At 35.4% G+C, this 17,028-nt stretch overlaps 2 non-coding genes across 2 annotated transcripts; one reads left to right on the top strand and one right to left on the bottom strand.

Annotated features, from left to right (window-relative positions):
* Positions 1–4,694: 4,694 nt before the first annotated feature.
* Positions 4,695–4,786, top strand: TRNAI-UAU (transfer RNA isoleucine (anticodon UAU)). Its single transcript is given in 2 exon segments — positions 4,695–4,732; positions 4,750–4,786. It is a non-coding gene; the product is annotated as a tRNA-Ile (tRNA).
* Positions 4,787–5,163: 377 nt separating this feature from the next.
* On the bottom strand, positions 5,164–5,236 carry TRNAV-AAC (transfer RNA valine (anticodon AAC)). Its single transcript has one exon. It is a non-coding gene; the product is annotated as a tRNA-Val (tRNA).
* Between the last annotated feature and the right edge of the window lie 11,792 nt (positions 5,237–17,028).

Raw genomic sequence — 17,028 nt, 5'->3', positions numbered from 1 at the left:
TATAGTTTGAGAGTTCTCTGTAGTTAGATATCGCACTGTACATTGTAAGTTTTACAATAATAGATAATTGAAATAAAGGCTGCTAAATGTGTTGCATTTATTCCATTAGTTCTTAAGCCTGAATGAATACTTAATAAGTATAGACTACTTACAAACCGATGTTAGTGCTTTAAATTTTAAAGACTGCACTTATTAAATCTAATACTTTATACGTGTTGACTGTGGCATTTGGCTCAAGATCAGGGTTGTTCCAAGCCTTTCTATAAAAGGTACAGTACTAAAAAGTTTTCTTTAAAAAGTCGACCAGTAATGTGCAATAGTATTTTTTTTTAAAATCAATATTAAGACAACTGTAGTGTTTGTACCAGAGCCCCTTTAGCCGCCACTCGAAAACATCGAGTGACGTTTCCACTTCCCAGGACGAGGACCTAGGGGTTGGATTTCGGGAAGCAGTGTTGGTGTTATGTGACGGTGTCGTTTACTGTAACGAAGCGTGATATGTAAATGATTGGATGCGACGAAAAACTAAATAATGGTTCAATTGTGAATGTTACGGCGAGGGGTGTTTGTAAGGATGTGTTGTAATGAAACCGTCGAAATCGTTTAAATAACGAAATTCACGCTTCTTCATTCTCCGCATAGTGCAGTCGTGCACCGAAGACCTCGATGTCTTTCTATCTTTTCTCCGCTCCTCTGCCAACACCAGCGTTACGTCGTCGGTCCTTTTTCTTAGGTCGTCGTCTAGCTTGTCCATCAATTTGTTTCCGGATTCTAAAATTCGTTCCGATTGATAAACTAATACCCACCTGGCGCCGAGGACAGCTTATCGCGGTCCAAACTGGGTCAGACGGAGCGTGTAATTTGTGGTATACCTGGCGTTATCTTGTAATAAAAAATATCGTAACTATATTACGATATTTTTTATTACAGGATTTTTAATTAACTATATTAATTAAAAATCCTCACATTCGAGCTCCCGGGTTGCACGTCAAACGAAAGCGTGCTCGCTTCCGTTTAACGTGCAACCCGGGCACTCGAAATTCTAAACAATAAATGGCGAAATAAACGGTTTTACAATACAATGATTGTTTCTGTAATAATAGCATCGAAACAATTATTACATTTTCAAGTCAACTATATGATTTATTAATTCTGTTTTTCTATTTAGTATTTGAATATTAGTTTGTCTTCCTACAGTTTCAAATACCTGTCGGCAACTTATATAACATAATGTTTGGTGTGGAAAGCCAGATGAAAGGTGAAAGGAGAGAAAAGAAAGACCGCCGATATGGTTGAGTCTGAGGAGGGTATTAATAATAAGGATGGGTAAAATAAAGCATAAGTGTGCACTCTTGTATTATTTCAAATTTCAGAAAGAAACTTTTATCGCATTTACATATTTATTTATATTGTGTTATCATTATTTTTACATATAAGAAATATGAATTTGAAATCTTAATAAATAAATATAAAATGTACTCTAAAGCGTATCGAATCACTTTTTGATATTTTAAAATACGACACCGACAAAGGCGATTTTGAAAGTCATCGATGAACTTTTCATTTCATTTTCGGTATCTGGAAATTAGGTTCCAGTCTAAAAAGTCTTGTAATTTATACTTATTAATTTAACGTTTTACTACTTTAGTAGGCGTTCAAGTAAATACTGTATTTTCTATTTGTTATCTAATAAAATTTTACCCCTGTCAACAAAGGAACTTACTGTGCAAACTGCTTTTTATTCCGATAATTTTTCTATTTTGAAATAGATTTTTCTATTTCTATTAAAAAGATTTTACAAACTTTTTGTTCTTCCCGTACTGCACTTTTCTTTGATGATTAAACCCCCAGTTAAAAAGCAAGGGAAAGAGCAATGTAAAAGCAAACCAGTGGCTGAGTGGGTAAAGCATTACCGCTAAACAGATGCCTAATACATCCCTGGACCTCATGCCATGTGGTATTTCTTTCTGTCGGGGTATGTAAAAGACACGGTTTATGGTCGCACTGTCTTCGGAAGAGCGCCGGAATTGCATTAATATCGATAATACGACATACGTACGTGCAGAATCAATAAGTTAAGTCAAAATGATCTATTGACTAATGCAGGCATTACTACTTTGACCGTAAACAGCTGAATGTATGTATATATTATATATTATTTAAATATATACTTATAAATAATTTATAATTTATCAAATTTCTGTTTATTAAAATATATATAGTGTTACATTTAACATACAAAATTCATACAAGATAAATTCATATATTGCAAAAATACTATTATTGCTCAACAACAATCAAATGAACGAAATGTTGAAACAAAAGTAATGAACACGAAGTACAAAACTTTAAAATTAACACATTGAAAAATCGCTGGTAAGATTCATCGTCATCAGAATCTTTTTCACTAGAATGTTATTGTATGGTTGAAGCAGATGATGGTGTCCAAGTTTAACATTTATCGTTGTTACTTTTAAGTAGCTTCTTTGCTAATAAGTGCTTCAAAGAATCGATAAGAACTCAACTTTGTAGTTTAGTTTTCATTAAACTTAATTGCAAAATAAATAAATAAATAAATAAATAAGTTCAACTGCTGCACTTGATTGAGGAAGCAATAAACTCTAAAAAACTCTATTTATTGCCAAAGTAAAATTAAAAAATATAGAAATATAGAATAAAAATGAATGTTTTCAAAGGAAAGGTATTAAGATTTCATGAATGGTACTAGGAAAATAGTGTTGGGTATCTTGGTACTGGGACAAGTAAAAATGTACTAGATTAGTACAAAAGTACTGTACTAGGTAAAATAACACCTTATAAAAAGTAGCCCAAAAGTAGCCAACTGCTGAGGCAGTTGGCTACTTTTGGGCTACTTTTTAAAAATTATTTGGCTACAAAGGCAAAAAAGGTTAGAGACACTTTAATGAGGACCCTCAACGAGTACGGACGGAGAGAGGGAAGGCTTGATATAGCTAGCACGCTGATCGGAGACCTCTGAGTTGCGGAAGGGAAACTTGTACTCGAATCCCGAAGAATGAGGGCGGAATTTGGGTAGCCACCAGATCGAATTTTAAAAAAATTTAGACGATGTGAAGGCTACGTCCACCCCCAAGGAACTAGTAAAGAAATTGAAGAGTTCTGACGCATAACATCGAGCCACTGTCCCAACAACCTCGCTGCAGTGGCAAGACGACACAACAACATCCTCCAAAGGCTTGTCAACGCCACCGACAAAGGAACAGCAAGAGTCTACATAAACCAGCGTATCCCGGAAATACCACGAAACTGCCGCCCGGATCTTGCCATCATTAACGAGACCGCTAAAACAGCCACGATCATTGATGTGGCTACTCCATTTGAGAACGGCGAGGAAGCTTTCGCCTTAGCTCGCTCTGAAAAAATAGGTAAGTATTCTGATATTGCAGATCACTTCCGGGCCAAGGGATACGACACTTACATTGATGCATTCATCATCGGAGCCCTGGGGGGCTATGATCCAGCAAACGAGGCAGTACTCAGACGACTCGCCATCGGTCGCAACTACGCCAAACTGATGAAGAAATTGATGGTGAGCGACAACATCCGCTACAGCCGGGAAATATATATCAAACATGTCACCGGTAGCAGCAATCCACAGTACCAGCCCAGGAGACCCAACGATGTCCCTGCTAGTAGGAACTAACTACCGGCTCTTCACCGCTGTTCTACACGCGGACTAATTTTTTGTATTATACCTCACTGTGTTCTGTATATATTTTTCTGCAAGCTGGCTTTGTGCCCTTGTTCCGCGCAAGACACTTTGTATAGTTTGGCTGGCTCTGAGCCCGTGTCGTCGCGCTTACCATTACCTCTGTCATATACTCCTGTAAATACTTAATTTTTTGAATTCCAATAAAAGGCTTTTAACCCCAAGAAAAGAATCAGATTTTGTGTCTCATCCAAGTCTTTAAAACCAGGAAAATCCCGGGTATTTCTATTTTTTCTCATTCTTCTATCTTCCATTTTCTCGTCTTTCTTTAGTTGTAGTTAGCATAAGTATTAGTTTGTAAGTTTCGGCCCGCGTATAGTTGTCGCGCGCGTTGATCTTTTGTTCGTTAGAAAATATTGTAGCGTATGTGTGTATAGTCAATTACTTGTAGTTGTTGGGATCCAACGAACTTGTTTAGTGCGATAATAAATTACTTTGTCACATTAAGAAAATCTAGTCATTTATTTGTACCTGTCGCCCTAAACTTCACAGTATCATGTCCTCAAATACTGAAATTCTAATTTTATCCATTTCTAATTAAGATAGAAGGCTGGAATTTTGCTGTCAATTCTACGTTCAGCAGACTAAACTGTTCTGAAACAGTATAATTTTTTTTTCCGCTGAATGTCCTGTAGAAATGGTCTTTCCGAACACGTTGAGTATTCTGACGTACCAGAATTAAGACATTCTGATAGCATTATCTCGGGTGCAAAGGGCGACAATCATTACAAATTTCTCTTGGGATTTTCAAAAATACAGATAACATTACTTTAGAATAAATCTCCAAACTCGAGTCTGAACTTTGCCGAAAGCGAAACGCACGAAACACACGGACGCTAGGTGAAAGGTTAATTACGTGTTGGCTTATCGCGAGCGTCGTTCGGGATCGTTTTACGTTCACAAACGAGAATGTTGGTAATTGTTAACGTGTTTTAGCAAACAGCGGTCCCCAGTGGCGCAATTGGTTAGCGCACGGTACTTATAATCAGTACTTGTGAGTTATGCCGGGGTTGTGAGTTCGAGCCCTCACCTGGAGAACGTGATAAGTTCTTTTTTAAATTGCTTTTTGCTACTGGGGAACGTGACAAGTTCTTTTTAAAATTGCTTTTCGCTATCGGCCAATAAGTTGAGCTGGGCGCCCGGCTCAACTTATAAATTTTATACTTTTTATACCGAATCGCGTATACTTTTTGCACTGTTCGGTCTTCATCGTAGCGAGTGATCATCGATTCGGTGTCTGGCACACAATTCTTACCAATTCCAGCGAATTTAAGGAAGCACGGAGGGTTTTGCAAGCAAGTGAAATGCGTCTCGGTAAATTGGCTCAAAACTATAAAAGTGCCCTCTAAGGAACGACGGGCGGACTTTCACGCAAAAGTCCGCCAAACTTTCCAAAAACGTAAAAAATTTCATCTTGTGCCTGCCAGGGATCGAACCTGGGACCTTCCGCGTGTTAGGCGGATGTGATAACCGCTACACCACAAGCACTTGCTCCAAGTGATCCTCATATCTGATCAATAACGTGCCGCTGGATTACGTCCACTGTTCCGACCCGGATGCATTTTTTCCCATCGGCTGTATCGGTTGCGTCGTTAAGCCGCAATTCGGTGGGGGTGAATTGCGGTTTAACCAAACTTTCAAGCGCATTGCGTTTCGAAATTAAATTTAAACTTAAACGAAAGCGTTTAATAAAAATATCGAATGCTTGTGATGGCTCTTCTAAAATATACGTCCGTGCCAAGTTTTTCAGAGATTCGAAATATTCGGCGGTGAGGCAGTGGCGTAGCGTAGTGGGGGCGTCAGGGGCGGCCCGCCCCGGGTGGCACTTTTAGGAAGCGGCAAAATTTCACAATAAATAATAATATCTTGTAAAAATACCTAAATAAGGGGCGGCGAAATTTTCCTCCGCCCCGGACGGCTGACACCCACGCTACGCCACTGATGTCATGGTGTCCTGTCAAAAACATGATGAGACGCAAACGGCGCAGTTATGGAATAAATAGTCTTGCTCGCTATACCATGACAATGCGTGTTTTAGTACACGTGGCGTGGAAAATGCCGTATGACGACACGCGTTATTTGGCGTTCCACTCAATAGTTTCTGAGCAAAAACTGAATGATAATGATTATTCAGCATTCTTGCCCTCCTGATTGGTTTCATTTGATTTTTCCACCTAAACTAAAAACAGTCAAAATGTAGGATATAATGGGATAAAGCAAAAACAAGACATGGACGATCTGCCTAGAGCGAGGACTTTCAAGGAATCTGGTCTGTATTTAGGTATTTGACTCGCGAAGAAAATCCGGGAAACTTAACGTGGACAACCCGTTGACAGGCGCAAACCCTCCACCAACTACTAGTGTCTGGAGATTTTATTGACCGGCCAATGACGACCTCGACCCTTCTGCACAAACTGGAATTTATCTAGCAACAAATTGCGCAACTTTCCCGGTTGTTATGAGATTTTATTTTAAAAATAACTTATTATTATTCGTAATAAATAAATAAAATTGTGTATGACGCCATCTGTTATGAGATTTCGTTATAAAAACTTTATATATTTTTAATTATAAAATGGCAAAAGACTTAATTTTGAGGATAGAGAGAGATTCGTTATTAGCATCTACAGTTTTTACTTTTCCCAGATTTTATGTATGCGTAACAAGGGATAGTATTGGAATCGCGTCAAATTTGACCCTCCGAGTTTTTTGCAGATCTAATACGTATTGCGTTTTGAGACCTTTTGAAGCCAAAAATGTAAAAAAATGACAAAAAATTCCGTGGATGTGTATGTAAGCGTGTGGGGGTGTTGGTGTCTATTTCGTGTAATATCTCAGGATGGGGTGAAGATTAAAAAAAGAAATTTGGCACGGCAGCTTGTATAAAAAGGGCATCGATGTTATTAAATTTTGGTAGTGAAAGGTCGAGGGGATGAAGAGATAGTTTGGCTCATGTGTCATATCTGGAGTGGGGTTGGATTTAATGATGTTATGTTTTTAGCATTTACAATTTTTTTTAATATATATATATGTGTAAAACTGATCACTACCCTCAAAATTAAGCTCTCTGCCATTCGATAATAATTAAAATTATAGAAAGTTTTTATAGCGAAATCTCATAACAGATGGCGCCACACAAAATTTTATTTATTATATTGTAATTAAAAATATAAAAGTTATATTCTGAATAAAATCTCACAACAGTCGGAAAAATTATGCAACTCGTTGCTGGATTTTTTTATTAAAAAATGCTAATAACGAATAACTTTATTAAGTCCGGTCCCTCTCGAGATATGACCCGACACCTTTTTATCTCCTCATCCTTTCGACCTTTAACCACCAAAATTTACTAGCATCAACGCCCTTTATATAAGTTTACAAATTACCATGCCAAATTTCTTAATCTTCACTCCGTCCTGAGATATTAAACGAAACAGACACCAACATACACACACACATACACCTTCCACCACGCATATACTTCTTAGGACAATTTTGGAAGATATTGTTTGGCAGAATCGCCATAATATGCCACAACGAATTGCGAGGGATTTAGTTACTCACTATCAAAAAACTGTAGTAATGTGATATTTCACTATAAGTGAATAGCATATTACAGTTTTTTAAATGCTAACTGGCGTCGATTCTCTTGTATGGGGTAGTGAAAGTAAATGCTCGAATCTTAATGTTAGGTTGTCGACTCACCAGTTAGTAATTTTATAACACTAACCATATACGTCCATTTTTGATCCTACAAGATATTTATTAGAATCTATATTAAATTGAAGTGTATTGTTCTAGTATTATGGAGGGCAGTTTGCTGACAATGACATGTACAGGGAGAGAAGGCCTTGTGATCTTCCTACATAAAAGATATTCGTTTAGAAAGAATAAAATAAATTTAAGTAGATTAATTGCCTTTCCTGACCTTTATCTATATATCTATATATATAGATAAAGGGTTTTCCGGGTTTTCTTTACGTTAGTAACACTTAAATAGAGTCCAGCTTCCCATAAAAGTCTTCCCGGAATGCATCCCCTCGACATATCGCTCACGTGTCGCGTTGCCCTAACCAAATAAACCAAACGAATTCTAACGAGCGATTATATATTGTGACATCGTTACAATGCCGGGCTGCAACTTTTCGTCACAATGTTCTCAATTTCTTTAGCGGTGTCTTTTTCCTGTACTTCATAGTTTTCTGCTATCAATAGAGTCTTGCCGATTATCTATCCAACTCCGTTCAGGGAAAAATTTTGAATTGATGTAACGTGACTTCCGGTCAAAAAACAAGAAGTTTTTGTATAGTTAATCTGGGCTGCTCTTAAACATATTTGGTTTCGACTTTCGTCTATCTAACACCTTTCTCGAGATTAAGGAAGGACAGGCAGATACACAGATAGACAAGGGACATCCGTCGGAATGTATAGGTCTACAATTTTTCAAATTGCAGCCCGATAGTTTTTCTATAAACGCGATATTTACGAGAACATACTTCCCGCATAGTTTATACAAGCTGTTGCAAAAATTTTTTAAAATTTATTATTACATAAAAGCAATTATTCTAGCATTTTTACTTAAATCATATAAAGTCTTTCGGTTTGTTGTTTAGTTATGGCAACGCAACACTTGGGCGATGCCTTCCGGGAGGTTTTTTTTAAAGGAAACTGGCCCCTATTTAGGCGTTACAGACGTGGAAAAAACCCAGAAAATTCCACGTGGCCAGCCCGTCCGAGAGAGGCGCGAACCCACGACCGAACTCCCAGTGTTTAGGAACGAACCGCTTAGCCACTGGTGGACCGAACGTTAAGGTTAACAACTTCGATCACGTGCGCGGCCATCACAACGTATCCAACACGAATCACTTTTCAAATATTAATAGTAGACCAGTATTAATTAATAGTCGTTGATAGTTCTCCCTTCCGGGAGGTGGTCAACGACTACCGTTCGTCGAATTTACTTCGACTCCCTTCCGCAACAGTCTCCTTTCTATCGGACCAGCGGTATGGTGACATAAGAAAATTGTATAATACAAGGTTACCGGCGAGCATAAAATATGTTTTAAGTGGTTTTCGAGGGTGCCGAGTTAAATATATGATCCGTTTTTCGCGAAATTTGATTGGTTGGCAGATTACCATTTGATATTTGGCTGCGAATGGTAGTTTCTTAGAGTTAACATTAGGAAAAAGATACGATATCATAAATTTTTTAAGATATATTTACAATGAGATGTGCCATTTTGTACCTCCGAGTATTGCGATAAACGTGACAATGGTAGGCTGAAATAATCAAACTCTTTATATAGTTTTCGTTTTAATGTTTGATTTACATAACTACAAAGATTATGTAAGGCTCTTTATTCGTCTACTGCACACAATTTATAAAATTTTTTAAATGTGTTAGTTTGCTCACTCGGTGCGATAAACCTTTGGAAATATAAATGAAATACTATAACATAGGCAAATATAATAGAAGGGTTAGAAGTACGAAAAAATCAAATAATCTCAACATTTGTTGTTATTCTTTGCCTGGGCAATCTGTTAGTATAGCCTATATATATAAAGTAATTGTTATTAAAAACAAAAAAAGTTTAGTCCCTCTGAGATAAAACCTTGTAGACATCCTTGTTGGGCAATTGCCGCAACTATAGTTTAAAACCGTTTATACAGTAAAACCTGTCCAAAACAGAATTTTAATAAAACGGAACCTTCCAAACCGAGAAAAATATTCATCCAGTAGCATCTCTCGGGAGTAACAGGAAATAAGACTAGGGGCTGAAAAGTTATATGGTAAAATATACAGTAGAGCGTCGATAAGTGGAACCAATTGGGGACTGGGGTCCTTCCAGTTAATGATTTGTTCCAGTTTCCGACTTTGTACGAAAAAATACATTAACCTGTCCGATGTTCAAATTTTTCTCCGTTGCGTATCGCTTCCTGTTGAATTTTTTCTCTGTTGCGTGTCCGCTTCGTGTTGAATTTTCGTCGATTTTAAGCCTAACGAAAATTTTTATAATAATCATCGAGGCTATCGTCTCGTTAAAAATTATTTCTGCATTTTGTACAAACAAAATAAATATATTAAAGAATATAAAAAACATGAAAATTATACTTTAGAAGTAAATTTAGTATCAAAAACATTCGATTCAGCACGACACAGTCCGACTGAAAATCGTTCCGCTTTCCGGCCATTCCACTTACCGACGTTCCATTTATCGACGCTCTACTGTAGTACCGTGGAGCGGGAAGAGACTGCTTGGTATATTGTAATGAATGTAATAATGAAAAAAGTTGTTTGAGAGATTATCGCAGAAGGAAAGATGGAAAATGTAATAGGTGAGAGCAAAGTGAGACGATTTACCATATTTACTTTGAATGTAAGATTGCTACTGCCGTGTGAAATTGGGTTGTGAATATAACGTTATCATGGGATAATATTAAATGCCAGTATAATTATAGTCGTAAGGAAAATGCCTATGTGTTAAACTGGATAACTGCTCTAGCTGAAAGAGCTAGGTGCTAAAAGAAGTTTATGAAAGGAAATGATGAGTTAATCGGCAAGGCTTTCGCTGAAAGAAATAGGAAGCTGATTATCTTATGACTTTTTAGTGAGTGTGTTAACTAAGGTCGTATTGAGTTTTAGATTTTATTTTATTTATTCTACATTTTAGATGTTCTAAGATTGCTTTCACCTTTTGGGTTTTTAAACTTTTTATGGCTTCCTATTTTCTATTTTTGTACTGCTTTTCTAGGGATCTGCCGCTCCTGGAGGGTATTATGGTTTCGGCTTCTGGAAATGTGCAAATTATTTCGTTGGCACAAATTTACATGTAAAATTGAAGCTATGTTTTACTATGATAGTATCGGGATCATCCGTTGGTAGGCCGGCGGCTACTGAAGGGAAAGTTTCATAAAATATATCATGATTTAAGAAATGAGAATGAACAGAAATTAATCAGTAATCGAATCTTTATTGCTTTTCAGACAATCAGTAAGAGGGTCTCGACAATGGCAAGTAAAGGACAATGAAGCTTAAGCTTCCTTAGATTCGTGGTATTATAAATTCGTCATTGATTCTTTTAATTCGACCAAGGCCGCAATGGGACATCTAGTTAGTGAATCACAGAATTTGGTCATCTTGAAAAATTCCTCAGGGTCCTATTAGAGCTCAGACCTGGGTTCCTAAAACGAAACCGGCCTCAGATATTTCAGAGAGTCAATTGCCCATACTGGATGTGTTAGGTGTTATTGAGTAAGCTACAAATACTCTGGATGAGGAATTATCTCTATATAAACGATTAAAATTGGCAGTAGAAAGAGTAAAATAATTTAAAATTAAATCAGACAATGGCAAATATAGGAAGAATTTAACATATTCAAAACATTTCTTTGTAAATTATTTTTAATTGTGTTGGGATTATCACCTGTGGACATTTTAGACCGTTTTACATATTTGTGTAGAGTAGTAACCTACAAAGAAAGGTCATCTCTGCAGTGGAGAATAGTTGTTCCTGGTGATTGGACATGGCGAGCAATGAAGATATGTCTAGTGTCTGTAATGTAATTTTTACTTTATTAAATATTCAAAACAACTAATAAAAGAGCAGAAAATTTACGCTTTGTGCGTGAATTGTACAATCAAATCAAATCTTCAAGACATGAAAGCAATTTTTCTACTGATAATTCATTTATAACCAAAAAAATCCCAATGGCGGATGTTTTATATTTTTAAATAACTATTCTAAACAATACTCCCAACTTCATTATTCTGTAGTGTAACAATTTGTATTGTTGATTTCGATTGAGAGTGTCTATCAGCTATGGATTATTTTTGGAATCTCTTTACTGAAAATGCTGTAAGATTGATGTTTAAAGGCAGTCTATTGTAACGCTCAACGTTGAAACAAAGTAATAAACCCCACTTCATTTTACAGGAAGAAGATTCTAGTAAAAATCGCGATCAGCCTGACAAAAGCAAAAAGAAATTCGAGACAATCGGCACTCAAACTTCGGTGATAAATGTCTAAAGCTTTTGTTCAAGGATTTCTTTACGAAAGGAATACAAATTATAACTTAAATATTTGGTTCTTTCAGTGCACGGAAGTAAAAGAAAAAGAGAAGTCCAACAAAAACGAAAGCAAAAATGATCGTAGAGTAAATAATTTAAAAAATAATTGAAATTTAGGTCAAAGTATACCTAGGTAACCCCAATGGCGGCGCTATGGCTGCGCTTCCGACTGTTCGTGCTCCCGACTGACCTCTCGGAGGGAAGCCGCCAGCAGGCCGCCGTGTGCTAAACGTCACTAGTTATTGATTCACGGTAGTTATTGAACAAAAGAAAAAAAGGAAGCGTCTACTAAAAATATAGTTAATCTAATCTAATCTAATCTAACAGAAGTGCCTCCATTGGGGTTACCTAGGTATACTTTAACCAAAATTTATATTTGAAATCGTCTGATTTTATTTCTAAGAAATTTCTACTTATTTTCGTATTTGTTTTAGTTAAACAATAAGCGGAAAATTACATTGATAATTGAGGATTGTGGTTGTCCAAAGAAAAAAAGAAAGACTGTGAATAGCGATAAAAAGAAGAGCGAGACAAAAAATAAACCCAAAACTTCCAAAAAGTCAAACAAAAAGGTAGAAATTCCGTCGTAAATCCATACACAAAAATTCTGAAAATTCAAACACTGATTCGAATTCGAATTATTTATATCACAGAGGCCATTGTCTTTAATAACAGATTAATTAGAAAATTATCAAAATTCTCGCGATCATTTAATATTTCGGCATAATTCTAATCTCTGAGAAACCAATTAACAACGTAAACTGATGAATTAAATCCATTATAAAATTAAAACAAAAAAAGAAATATAAAAACATCCAATTTTATAATGATTTGAATGTTAAAATTAAACAAAAATATACAGTAATATTTTTTATTAGTAAATATAATTCAAGTATAGAAAATAATATGTTATATGTAACGAATAATTAAAAATGTTTTCAACTAAATTATTATTTCATTATTTTTAATTAGGAAGCAAAGACAAACATTTGCAAAAAAAAATATCAGAAACAATGAATAAAAGCAGTTAAAACAGATAAAAGATTGGAGGAAGAGACAGAAACGTGCGATTTCCCAACAAACTCTTCCTCTCGGGAAAACATCGACCAGCCAATTACGGCATTTAGACGTTTACAAATACTGTAATAATTGTTTAAAATCAAATCCTATCAAGAATTTCTATCGAATTTTACATTCCTAGAAGTAAATACTCTAAAATCAAGGCGATTCCCACCCAAAAATAAACAAGAAAATAAAGTATAAAATAATTTAAATACTTGAAACTTTTGATTGTATGGAATACATTTATGCTATTTTATTACTTTAATCAGAGAATTTCGTTCCGTCTGGTCAGAATGATGTCAGATAAACTCGATAGATGTCTATCAGAGGCTTTATTTTTATGTTTTAGTAAAAGCTCTTATACAAGTGTGTAAAACTGCTACTTAGCTACGATCATGCTCTTTAGAAGACTCAAACTTGATCAACATAGGTTATAGGTTTGATAGGTTAGTTTCTGAATCGTTGTATATTGATACAACGATTCAGAAACTAAATCACTATGTCAGACTATATATCATACACTGTAAATTCAGGAGGCCTACAAGTGTTCTAATTAAGACTATCAAACGGTAAACTCGAGTTTGTCTTATAACCAAGCCTGTTTTAATCAGGAAACAAGGTTCAGTTGACGAAATTTTATTTGCTATCCCACTGTCATCTGTCCGTTCCTTAAACTCGTGAAATGAGTTAGATAGATTAAAATCGAGATTAAATATAGAACCCTTGGGGAAAGGAAGCCCCCAATTAACTATATATGAACTTCAGATGCAAACCGGAAGTTACGTTATTTCAATTCAAAACTTTTCCCCTGAAAGCAGTTAATAGATAACCGGCACGACTCTATTGTTAAAGGAAAAGTATGATATACAGGAGCAAGCCACTACTAATTTGAGATGGAGGGCATATATTTTAAATTATATAATTTTAAATATGATTAAAAATTGCAGCCAGGCATTGTGACGTAACAATAAATGATGGCTCGTTACTTATCCAAACTGCTTAAGATAATCCTAACAAGACATGGAAATTCTCGATTTCTCTCCAATCTGCAGGATATCCCAAGGTTCTACTTTAAGTGCATTATTCTTTTCAGCATATATTTCTAACTTATTTACTAATATAAAATAGAAAGTGATTGCCTATGCGGATAATATTAAATTATTAAATCAAGACCCTTCAGTTTTACAATCCAACCTTAATATATTATCTCCAGTATTCTCCAAAGCTAATTTAAAAATTAATTTTCCAAAGCTCAAGTATCTTCAGCCGATATTTCGCAAGAATAAAGATTCATTCCTTCTGGACTTGAAAATTGCTTGTATCCAAATTGTTACGTCTAAAAATAAACAGTTTTACAGAGTCTACCAAATTCAGGGCGTCCAGAGCTTGTACGATTGCGAGGAGTACAGCGGGCCTATTCCATGTATTTTTTAATATTTTTGAACAAATAAAATACATAGAACGTGTTTATTAATAATAAAAAACAGGATTAAAGATTTCATTTTCTGTTAGTAAAAGCAATATTAATTTTATAGGTGAGGAACCACTAAGTTTTCTCCGTATCCAGGGAAAATCCCAGCTCCCCTCGACAGCCCTGATCAAGTTTGTCGATTCTCAGTAGAAAAATCGCCTTACGTAAACAGGTTGACATAGAACGAAATTCACTGATTAATATAACAACATACTATTCGTTTGCAAACAATGTAAGATTCCAGATTTTATTTCAGGTACGAAAATATTTTATACGTTTTATTTTCATAATTTCTTTTCTTCTTTCGAGTTATTTCTTCTAATTTTAGTACTACGTGATTTCTTTTGGCGTTCGGAATCGCATTGCTTTTTCAATATAACCGTCGTCTCTTTATCGTAACATTCACTTTTCGGAATCTAAAATTCAATACAAATTCTTTATTCCAGTTGATTTTAAACAATTATTGGCGTATTCGTAAACGTCTAAATACCGTAATTGTGTATTCCTCGCTGGTCGAAGTTTTCTTGAGAGGAAGAATTGTGAGGCAATCGCCAGTTTCTCTCTCCTCCTCCAATTCTTCGCATTCTTTCGTTTTTTTCGAAGCTGTTTTCCTTTTTGTTGGTGTTCTTCGCAATTTTTTTCTTTCCGTTCCCTCCTTAAAATTAACGAATTAATTAATAATTTCGATATAAATTTATTATCCGATACATTATCATTTAAGTAAATAAAATATATTATATACGCTCAAACTTCGAATTAGTGCTAAGGATACCATTTGTTTGCCTCTGAAATTGGCACTAAATCGAGTGTCTGTAAACTGAAATACCTCAAACAATACGTAATGAAGTCTACACGTGTTTTCATTACGTAGTCACTCAGTTTCACGATTAGAATCTCGTCGACAACGTAGCCTACGTTTATTAATTGACGAGTAAAGGGGTTATTTGAGGACAATCCGTTCTCGGTGATCGCGGGATTTTTTACAATTTTCTAATACGGCATTAAATTTATTGCCGTTATGTAATGTAAATGATTCGGATTTTAAGATTTTTCGCCGTGATAAAAATTGTAATATAGAGTGGAACAAGAGTCAGCTAATCGAGACACTAAAACGTCTATAAGTTAGTTAATTGACTTTTGTTGTGTCACTTTGGATTGCCTATTTTATTTGCATGTTTTTAAAGAAATAATTGCTCGATGTATGAAGACTTTTCCAGGCAATTAATATTTATCTTTTCTAAATTATTTCTCGCGGATTTACAATGGAATTTCTACCTTTTTGTTTGTTCTTTTACAAGTTTTGGGTTTATTTTTTGTCCCGCTTTCCTGTTTATTAGACTTCACCGTCTTTCGTTTCTTCTTTGGACAACCGCAATCCTCAATTTCCAAAGTAATCTTCCTCTTACTATTTAACTAAAACAAATACAAGAATAAATCCAAATTTGCGTAGAAACGAAATCAAATTATTTCTAAATTTACTTGTTTATCGTCTTTGATTTCGTTTTCGTCGGATTTTTTTTCTTGTTTTACTTCCGTGCACTGAAAGAACCAAATATTTAAGTTATAATTTGTATTCCTTTCGTAAAGAAATCCTTGAACAAAAGCTTTAGACATTTATCACCGAAGTTTGAGTGCCGATTGTCTCGAATTTCTTTTTGCTTTTGTCAGGCTGATCGCGATTTTTACTAGAATCTTCTTCCTGTAAAATGAAGTGGGGTTTATTACTTTGTTTCAACGTTGAGCGTTACAATAGACTGCCTTTAAACATCAATCTTACAGCATTTTCAGTAAAGAGATTCCAAAAATAATCCATAGCTGACAGATCAACAAAAAGAATTGTTATACTACACAATAAATAAGTTAAGGGTATTGTTTAAATAAACATTAATTATTCTTAGAACTATATCTGACGTAAATTTTATTCGATTGAAGCATAAGGTTGTAACTTCAGTTAACTTTGTTAATTGAAATGTTTCATTTAAAACTTCTATAAAACTCTTTCCTTATTGGAATTATTTACTAATTAAAATTAATAAAATAAGACAATATGTGAAGAATAGGGCCTATATGTTTATAATATTCATTAAAGCGTGGTCCAAAAGTTTCAGAGCTGATTCGTTGTCGAGTCATTATACATTACAACTAAAACTGAACGTGTCGAAAAATATACGTCATATAATGTACGCGTGCAACATACCATAGAAGATTTAGTTTCGTTTACGCTTGCAAGTGCTGTGCCACGCTTGTTTAGTCACGTATGATAAATAGCAGCGCATAAGCATAAAATTTTATATTAAACTCGAAAGCATTTTCGTAGAAACATATATGAAATGATACGAAAAGCGTTACTAGAAACAAGTCCTCGACTGGATAACGTTTTTGAGTGGCATCAAGAAGGTCGAATCCCATGAACGATGTCTGTCAGCTTTGATTCATCCAGATAATGTTCAAGAAATAAGCATCAAAGTTCAAGAAATCCATTACATAAATAGTATGTTTTCAGGTCTGAAAGTATTGACATGTCATGCAGTGGCGTAGCGTAGTGGGGGCGTCAGGGGCGGCCCGCCCCGGGCGGCACTTTTAGGGGGCGGCAAAATTTCACAATAAATAATAATATCTTGTAAAAATACCTAAATAAGGAGGCGGCGAAATTTTCCTCCGCCCCGGGCGGCTGACACC

This window comes from Centruroides vittatus, unplaced genomic scaffold, assembly GCF_030686945.1.
Source record: "Centruroides vittatus isolate TY-2023 unplaced genomic scaffold, ASM3068694v2 contig_1074, whole genome shotgun sequence".
NCBI lineage: Eukaryota > Metazoa > Arthropoda > Arachnida > Scorpiones > Buthidae > Centruroides > Centruroides vittatus.
Note: the sequence above shows the minus strand (reverse complement) of the source record. Positions and strands in the feature narration are given on the sequence as shown.